The sequence below is a fragment of the Ixodes scapularis genome, unplaced genomic scaffold, assembly GCF_016920785.2.
Source record: "Ixodes scapularis isolate PalLabHiFi unplaced genomic scaffold, ASM1692078v2 PGA_scaffold11__112_contigs__length_91849675, whole genome shotgun sequence".
In the NCBI taxonomy this organism is placed as follows: domain Eukaryota; kingdom Metazoa; phylum Arthropoda; class Arachnida; order Ixodida; family Ixodidae; genus Ixodes; species Ixodes scapularis.
Window position 1 is genome coordinate 13,840,488 of NW_024609837.1, and position 9,175 is coordinate 13,849,662.

Sequence of the window (9,175 nt, forward strand, 5' to 3'; positions counted from 1 at the left end):
TTGGCAAGTAAAAGAAACAAATATTTCATCTTGGAATATAAAGAAAAAGAAAAGGTACAGGCGTCGAAACAAATACGTCTTGGGATGCTTTCCAACCGAAGCGGCGCACGAGATCCTAATCAAATTTTATGGCAAAGGTGCCTGCGTCAGTGCCCTCTAACCTGCCTTATCGGAGAAAGAGTTTGCATATTTACACAACGCGTGAGTCATGCCGTTCTGGGTCATTGTTTTTACGTTTTCCAGTTACCTTGTAAGCTTCTTTTTTCAATTTCCGTATGTTTTGTGATTAAACTTTAAATTTAAAGTTCACTTTGTTCTCCGCAAAACGGCTACCATTTTGTTCTTGTTTTTTGGAGGTAGCAGTACACCTTGCACTTTATCAACATCATTTTTTAGGAATCCAATCGCTCCAAAACAGCAGATACTTTCCTTTCCTAATTAATTAATTTTAGCCGCACTTCGAAAACTATTTAAAAAATTGTAAACATGCATTTTTTTTTAGATACGGCCGAATAAGGCAAAAAATTTACAAAAACAAGAGAAAACATTAAACGAGGCTGTTTTAATCCTTCTTATCTAAGCGCTGGAAGTAAATCTTGATTTTTGAGAGAACAGAAGGCATCGCCCACCCTCTTGAAAACGAAAGATACGAGGGCTTATATCGCTGTCAGGTAAATTAACGATGCTGAAGAGATACTCTCGTTTTAAGTGCTTCTCGAATTCTGAGAAAACGCTCGCTCTTGTCGCAAAGATACATACAACTTACAACGATGACGTCGCAGCAGAACGAAAGAATAAACAAATATCGAGACATTAGGAAAGCGAATTTTATCTGGGCTCCAGACAGATTTTAGGATGCAATTGAAGTGACAAGTCGAGTGGAAGAGAACAAAAACACACGCAAAAAAAGAGAACACGAAATTTTCTGTGTAATTAACGCGCCAAGCGAAACGCAGGAGGGCGTCTTAGAGACGATCGGGAGGGGTTCGATTAAAAAAGAAAGTATTACGAAAACAATTAAAACCACTCTGTTACAGCGGCTGCTATCTCTTGACAGGTTGGACCTGTCAGGAGAGCGTGCAATTCAAACGTGCGCTTTGGCCTTAACGACTTTCGGGTTGTGCGTTGTTATTTTAGAATTCTTCCGGGTAAAAAAGGAAAAGAAGATAAGACACGGTTCTTAAATTTTTACTTTGTCTTGCATTTACGGCCACTTCGCTTAATTTGATGTTTCTTCCACTTTAATATTGCACTCGCTTTTATGTTTTTGACAACGCCGGAAAATGAGTTTATTGAACGCGGGAAATTTTAATATGAATTATACAAACGTTTCGTCAAGCGTTCATTATATAGATGTCCTTCTCAAATACAACCTGTTAAAAAAAAAGACAAAGAAGACTGATCGCGTTTGTTTTCTTAGACTTAGGCTAGGTGGCGCAAGCTACCGCCCGTTGCAAAGGGTTTAGCCATTAACATCCATCCATCGATCTATCCACGCTAATACAACACCATACAAATGGCAGTTGGAGGGCACTGTTATGCCATCGTGTCTGCTAGCGAACACCGTGTTGTTTCTTGTACGACGTAGGAGCTGCGTGACGCCAACTTTTCGTGTAAGCCAAGGATACACCAAGCGCTCGCACGTTGTTATGGCGGTCGTTTACCTCTCTCTCTCTCTCTCTCGTACAGCCGAACGTGTGTGCCCATAGCCTGGGCTTACTCATTTGTTCGTTGTTTATAGATGGGCATTGCAAAGATGGGACATTGGGTTCGACTTTGTGTGTACGCTTATAGCGTACACATTCGAAGCACCTGTACGTACTGTATACGCTTGGCGTTTCAGAAGGGTATAGTTTGGCACACAGACAGTGTGATCCAAATGGTCTGGTCTTCCACTTTGCATAATATAAGAAAAAAACGCGAAGAAAACATTTTTTTTTTCTGATTTGGGTAGGTTGTTAACTTCATTGTCATACGTACAGCGTCGTGCGGGATGCGTATGAACCTTGAAAGAGGGGAATATGTCGGTACTATCTACGTCTTCACTCGACACACGTTTGCGTGTGTAGGGTTTGGATTCTAGCAGTATTATTGTATCGGTGTTTATTCGAGAGACATTATCTTGCGCAGTGTGTGCAATTTCACTATTATATATATAAATGTAGTGTTTTTAACTCATATGCTTATTTGTGTCGTAAAACCGTACGCTCGGCCCTTATGAAATGTATAATGGGCATATAAGGTACTGCGAATAAATAATGCCCGACTTTCGTACCTTTGAATACTATTCGGGGTAAAAATGACGATTTTATAGGTAGTCAGTCACGGTAAACCGACACGGGACAACGTTACCAGATTCACTCACAGTTTTTTTTTTAAAGTTCTGCGAAAAGTAGTAGAGAAAACGTAACAAAATGTGTATTACACATTGTGTAATATAAATGTAAAACGCAACGGTGTAATCTTGATCGCGTAGCCTTTGTACGCGCTCAGCGACGTGATGGATAAAAGGAAGAGGAAAACATGAAGAGCAAAGTGGAAATTTGGACCAGTTGGTTCATGTTCAGAAAAAAAAAAATGACCGCATCTCCACGTGGTGAATGATGTTGATTGGGGCGAAGCTCTGGCGGTGCTGATAATACTGATTTTGTTGTTCATAGGTCGTGCTGATGGTGCTGATTTTTTTTCATTGCTCATAGGTAGTGCTGAATTCGGGGTTGCCGTTTCGAGTTCATTATTACTGCTTTATGATCGATGAAATGCCGAGCCAGTGGTTCTTCTAGCGGATCAGCTTGGATCCGCTAGAAGCCGTGGGAACGTATCTCCACCACGTAAGTCAACGGTCCATGTCAGAAAGAGAATGTGTGGCATGGAACGTGGTTATATACGCATTTGAGCATTTGACCGCAGCGCCCTCTCGTCTATAAACGTTGAGCCAATGCATGCAAAGTTTAACGCGATTATATACGCATTTGACCGCAGCGCCCTCTCCTGTATAGACGTTGAGCGGCTACATGCAACGTTTCATTCATGACATCCCCAGCTCTTGAGTTACTACCAGATCTCAGAGCCCCCTACTCGTCCCGCAGTCGTGGCCGAGTGGTTAAGGCGATGGACTAGAAATCCATTGGGGTCTCCCCGCACAGGTTCGAATCCTGTCGACTGCGCAAACATTTATTTTTTATGTGAGCACGGATGCCGGACGGACGGACGGACGGACGGACGGACGGACGGACGGACGGACAAGGCTAGACCCTAAGGAGCTTCGCCCCTAATACGAAGCGCCGAAAACGACAGGACAAAGAGGAGAGTAAACAAGACGAGGCGCACTCGCAACTAAAGTTTATTCATGAAAAAACACATAATATATAGGCCGTGGGAAACGCCTATTTATCACATCAATCGATAAGACCCCTTGATAAATTCAAGCTCTTTCCCTGAGAGGGGCAAGGGAAGTTTCACTAACGCATTCGTTATTCGGCCTATATATTATGTGTTTTTTCATGAATTAACTTAAGTTGCGAGTGCGCCTCGTCTTGTTTACTCTCCTCTTTGTCCTGTCGTTTTTGCCGCTTTGTATTCTGAACACAGAGAGGACAGACACACAGCGCGTAAGGAAGCGCGTAACCGGCCGGCCCTTTCCACGCTCGGCTTGTAATGCTCACCATGCTGTTTTGTGTCTAATTATTTTCCATGTTCGTAACTTTCTGCTACTTTGACCTTGACCGTGACCTTGACCTGCGAGCACAAACCCAGGCTCGAAGGCAGAACGGACACCATTCGTGTTTGGCTGCCCGTTATTGGGGCATTGTACTTTGCTATCCGATAAACTCGACCAAAAGGAAAATCAACAAACTATAAAATTAACGCTGACTTCCGTTATCCTAACAACTCGAATAAAAGTTCCACTCCCAACCATTTTTGAAAAAAAAAAAAAAAAAGGCAAATTGCTGGGCAATAGTGTTGCATACGGGAAGCGTTCTAGCATAACATGACTTCGGGTCACGCGACGTCGAATTTCACCGCTAAATTTAGCGGGGAAACTGAACTTGTTTGTGGGTCACGTGACATTCATTTTCTCGCTAAATTTAGGGGAGAAACTAAATTGCCGTGTTGTCAATTTCCTCACTAAATTTAACGGGGAAATTAAATTGATGTTTAGGCTCCATAATGCAAAGCGCGCGGCGTTGCATTATGTGACGTGACAGGCCTAACCAATTCAGTTTCTCCCCCAAAGTTAGCGGGGAAGTTGAACTGGTGTATTGTGTTAACCTTAGAACCCCTAGCAACTAGAGTTGTAGTCTCACGTTTCAACCCGAAACAACAGCGGTTCTTCCCGATTGAATCCAAAAGTATATGGTCACCAGGCGTCTCCCGGTAGCCCGTAAAACCTCGGGCACAGGGAAGAACCCGGGCACGGGAAAAGGCTACCCTCGCCCCTAGTCGAAGACAAACTCAAAGGGTAAAAGAAAACGGGGACTCCGCACAAAACAAAAAAGACGAAACACAACCAAACCCCAGTTCCGCAATTAACCCATCGGGCTACCAATTAGTTGCCAAACTGAGTCCGACTTTTATTAACCCCTACAGGCGCCGAAGGATCCGTTGTAGTGGTTGGTAGGGATCCTCACCCCAGCAGCCCAGAAAGACCTCGAACAGACTCCTAGGGCAGGATATAGAAAGTAGCGGACGGACAACGGAGTCGTTTCCCGGTTGGGGTGAGCCGGCCTCGATGGCTCTGCGGTGAAGCACCTTTCCCAGGGGCCTCGCTCGGGCGCTGCTTAGGAGGCATGCGACTCGGGGTTCGGACCCGAGCCAGGCGCCTTTAATTAGACCAGAAGGGAGGGCCCATCGCCGCGCTCAATCCGGGTAATTACCAAACAGATTTTGAACCGGGCTTTCTGGATTAGGATTCTTTCTTGTTCCCTGACTCGCGGTGTCTGCTTTTTGCCTTGGCTGCCGGTGGGTTGTGCCGCGTTTTATTGCCGTCGCTGCTTCGTTAGACTGTTGTGGCGGAGTCGAAGGTGGTTCTGTCCGGGAACGGTGGGTCTGAACGGTACCGCGAAGGCAAGACTGTGGTCACATTTACGTAAAACCAGGCTCTACGGACCTGTCAGTGATTCGCGTGAAGTGTTTCTAGTAGCGATACCAAAGCATGCTACTATATCTAGTCCACGTGCCGAAATATCAGAATTTCTCCAGTCAGAATCTGTCTCGCGACGTCAATCGTGGGCTAAAAATAGTTTTTTTTCCTGGTATACAGTTTATTTTGTAAAAAAACGTGTGTAATTCATGCACACACACACACACACACACACACACACACCCACACACACACACACACAAAAGTTCTTTCTGGGGAGTACAATATCTCTTACAGCTTTGCCAAAAAAAAAGCATTGCCTTTTTTAATGTAATTTATAGCACACAGCTACGCAGATTGCAGTCCTTAGGCTTCACATGAGCCTCTGACATGCGAAAATCAGCGGGTGCAAAAAACCTTAATTCAACTATAACATCGAAGTAATCACTTAACAAGCAAGGGGCATGGCGGGGAATGTATTCACACCCCAGCACGTGCATTCCGTTCCACCAGAATACTACTAAACTAAAATCAATACTGAAAAACAATATATATATATGCGCTCACGTTGGCTGATATAAGCTTTTCATTATTAATCCTCAGAACACGTGTTGATCGAGCGACTACGTTTTCGGAATGCATTTCGGGAACATCGCGAAGAGTCTGGTGTGAGCCACGTTCTATAACCCAGAACCAAAAGCCACGTGATACATAATAAACGCCCCCCCCCCCCTCCCCGAAACCCGAGTAACTTTCGTCATGTTTACATCTTACTTGCATGACACTGCATGCGCGGATCTATACGCACAGCGTACAAGCATGGTGTAATCTTGTTCTTAACCCACACCCGCTATTACGACGAAAGCCGCCGCGCCAAATGGCCCCTATACCGACGCGCGCTGTTCTCGAGTTGCCTTCGGAGAACATCAGCTCTCCCATCCGTCTCAGTGACAACAGCAAAGTCCAACGTAGAACATGGACGGAAAAGCCACCGTACGAAGAACTGCTAGCATCGTGCACTAAATGATTCAAAAGGGCGCTCACAATACAGCGGTCTGCTCCGCAACGCCACGCGAAAGCGAGCCTCCTCGGCATTCTGTATACAGTCACGATGCGAGCACAAGCGCGATGCATTTGTCAAAGGACCGGCAAAAACCGCCGCTCCGTCGTCTCCTCAATTAAATTAGTGGCGGGCAGGTTAGGAAAGACGGAACGCTTGCTTCGCTTCGCTCAGCGCCGGACGCACGAATTTGCCTCGCGCGTTATTTTGGGAGCAGAACAAGATGGTCGTCATCACGAAAGAAGAGTTGCGGCTTGGTGCGTCAATTTAGGCGCTGCTCGTTGTTGTGAAACGAAACAGTAGGGCCTTGGTCGCCTTCTCTGTAGCCGTTGAGAAACAAAATAATAAATAAAAATAAATGCAACGCGTGCGGAGTTTCCAGCACCTCATAATCGTTCAGTAACCATTTAGTATCCGGCAGTTGCCGGTACGGACGCTTTAGGACGAATCACAAAGACATTATGGACGTAATAATCATTGCAAGGAAGCGAAAGCATGCAGGAATACTGGTTAGGAAACATCGAGAGATAAAATGTCGTCTTGTTCGTTATTGTAGTTCTCCTTGTCTCAGGGTTTAGATTAAGATGCAATAACCATGTCCCGCGTTTTTCTTTTTTTAAAGCTATACTCGACTACGCCCTGTACCATTCCGTTTTATATCTCGAATAACGAAGAATTGACGGAAGCCCTTTTAATCGCAGACACCATAGGAGACGCTATCTGTCGTGACAACTTTAGACCTTACAGGAAATCACAAATACGTACACATGTATATATAGAGCCTCAACAATAAAAATAAAATGAGTCTTTCCAACGCTTTCGAGCACCCGAAAATCCACCACGTCTCCTTATCGCCCCCCTTCCCCCTTCCCCCCAAAGGCGAAATGGATGTAATCCCAAAATTATATAGTGAGAGAAATATAAAGCATAAGTACCTCCGTGTCTCCATCTTTTCCGTACGTTTCGAAAATTAGGCCACGCCGACTTTATGTTCTAATCCCGGCCAAAGAACACACCAAAAAAGAAAAAAAAAAAAAAAAAAAAAAAGAACGATAAGATACGGTACGTGCGGAATGTTCCGCCGCGGACTGGCGCTGTCGTTCCACGTCTCAGAGGAATGCAACCTGTAAACTCCAAGTTCCTTCCTCCCGTTTTCTTTTTTTTTTTTTTTTGTTAATTTCAAATTTGGCGAGCTTAGAAACGCGACACTGCCGTACATTAAGCCCGGGAAAAAGACGTCCCCCCCTTTTTTTTTTCCCTTTAGCTTTTTGCCTCCGTTTCCGCAAAACTTCCAAGCCAGGCAGCAAGCTACAGCTCATTTCGCAATTTCGAATTGCGTCGCAGACCTCCACGTTGGTTCTCGCGCCGCTCTCGTGTTCCAAGCGTTTAGCCCCGCGCTCGCCCTCCTTCTCGTAGCTCGTCGGAAAAACGAGGAGGCCCCAGTCGAGCGGAGCTGGAGCCCGCACTAGGCGTGGTCCGTTCGCCGCTAAAGCTGACAGCACGGTGGCACACATACACGCGCCCGCCAGACCCGCCTCCTCTTTCGCAAACTTGAACTTAACGCGCTTCTACTTGTACCTAGTTACTTTCTTTTTCGGTGACGAAGTAACGATCTAGTCAATTTTAAAGAGAAGGAAGGAATGACGTAGTTTTGTTACTTTTTGATGATGTAAAGGAGTAACTGCGTTCAGTTACTTCTGGAGGGGAACGTGAACAGTGTAAGTACCCAACCCGGTTATCAGCCCAGCTGCCGCCTGTAATTTGCACCGACGAGTAAACGTTTTATAGCCTATTAAAAAAGGGTTCACGAGGTACGTTCTCATAGCCACAGTTATCCCTGTATGAAAGCGTTAAGAAGCGAGGAATCAGTAACGACGAATAACATCGGAACAAATCACCACATCATAAAAAAAGAAGACATATATGAGGTAGCGAGAAAGCTACGTGTTACGTTCAAGCTGATTTAACGCGTTCGTTTTGTATCGGAGTATTATATGGAGTAATGTACTCCGTTACTTTTTGAGTGAGTTAACGAGTAAGGGTATGGCACGTCTGACCCCTTTTATCGCCACGTGACTCCACTCTCCGCGCCTGTGTATGGCTCGGAGCGCGATCACGTGACGAGAGATTACACTCGCACGACTGCTACCCTGGGGGCCCGTGGCTTCCAGCGTACTGTCAACTCGAAGGTAAAAACGGACTACGGACTTGCTTCCTGCGAATTACTCGTCGCGGAGTGGTGAATGTCCTCACATTTTCGTTTTGACTGCAGACCAAATGAGGAGGAGGGAGGGGGGGGGGGGGGAGAGGAGAGGGGAAGGGGGGGGGGGAGCTATGATTCTGGCTAACTAGGATGTATGCCGAGCCGGGAATTACGTCGAAGCTCCGGCGGCGTTTCGGGGATTTTGCTGGTCAGCTCATTCCGGTCGGAAACGTGAAGGCGGGCTGGTGGAAGTTTGGAGCCCTTTTATATATAATTGCAGTATTTCGCGTGTTTTTGATCACTCGGTTGCGATAACGATTTGATATTAAGGCAGGCACTGTGATCGTTGATGTGGACCCTCGTGTTTCACTTCCGGGGTGACCCGCCGACGCTTGGGATACCGTTCTTAAAAATTAACCCAAGTCGTAGAAACTGGAGGCATACAATTTGGTAAAGGAAGAGCGGGGAATGAGTAAACGAAGCAGGGATCGTGGGATGTGATTCATATGTACGACCACCTTTACAATAGCCTAATTGATTAAATTAAGCGAAAATCGATACGAGACACCGCAGAAATGGAATCGTTAAATGCCCGCATAACTAAGCCAGTTAACAAAGAAAAAAACTAATGAACATTTAGCGGCAATACACATTTCACGTGCAACTACTTTCGTTAGCTAATCGTAATGCACATCAACTCCAGAACCTAAAAAGCGGTCTCCGGTTCTATACAAATTAATATTTCAGGCTGAACGTTTTGCAACACGAATAAAAATAAACCTCGCGTTTATATTAAAAAAAAAGAAAAGAAAAAAAAAGGCAAGATTAT

At 45.3% G+C, this 9,175-nt stretch overlaps 1 non-coding gene across 1 annotated transcript; it reads left to right on the plus strand.

The window, feature by feature from the left end:
• The first annotated feature begins 3,085 nt into the window (after positions 1 to 3,085).
• Positions 3,086 to 3,167, plus strand: Trnas-aga. Its single transcript has one exon. It is a non-coding gene; the product is annotated as a tRNA-Ser (tRNA).
• Positions 3,168 to 9,175: the final 6,008 nt, after the last annotated feature.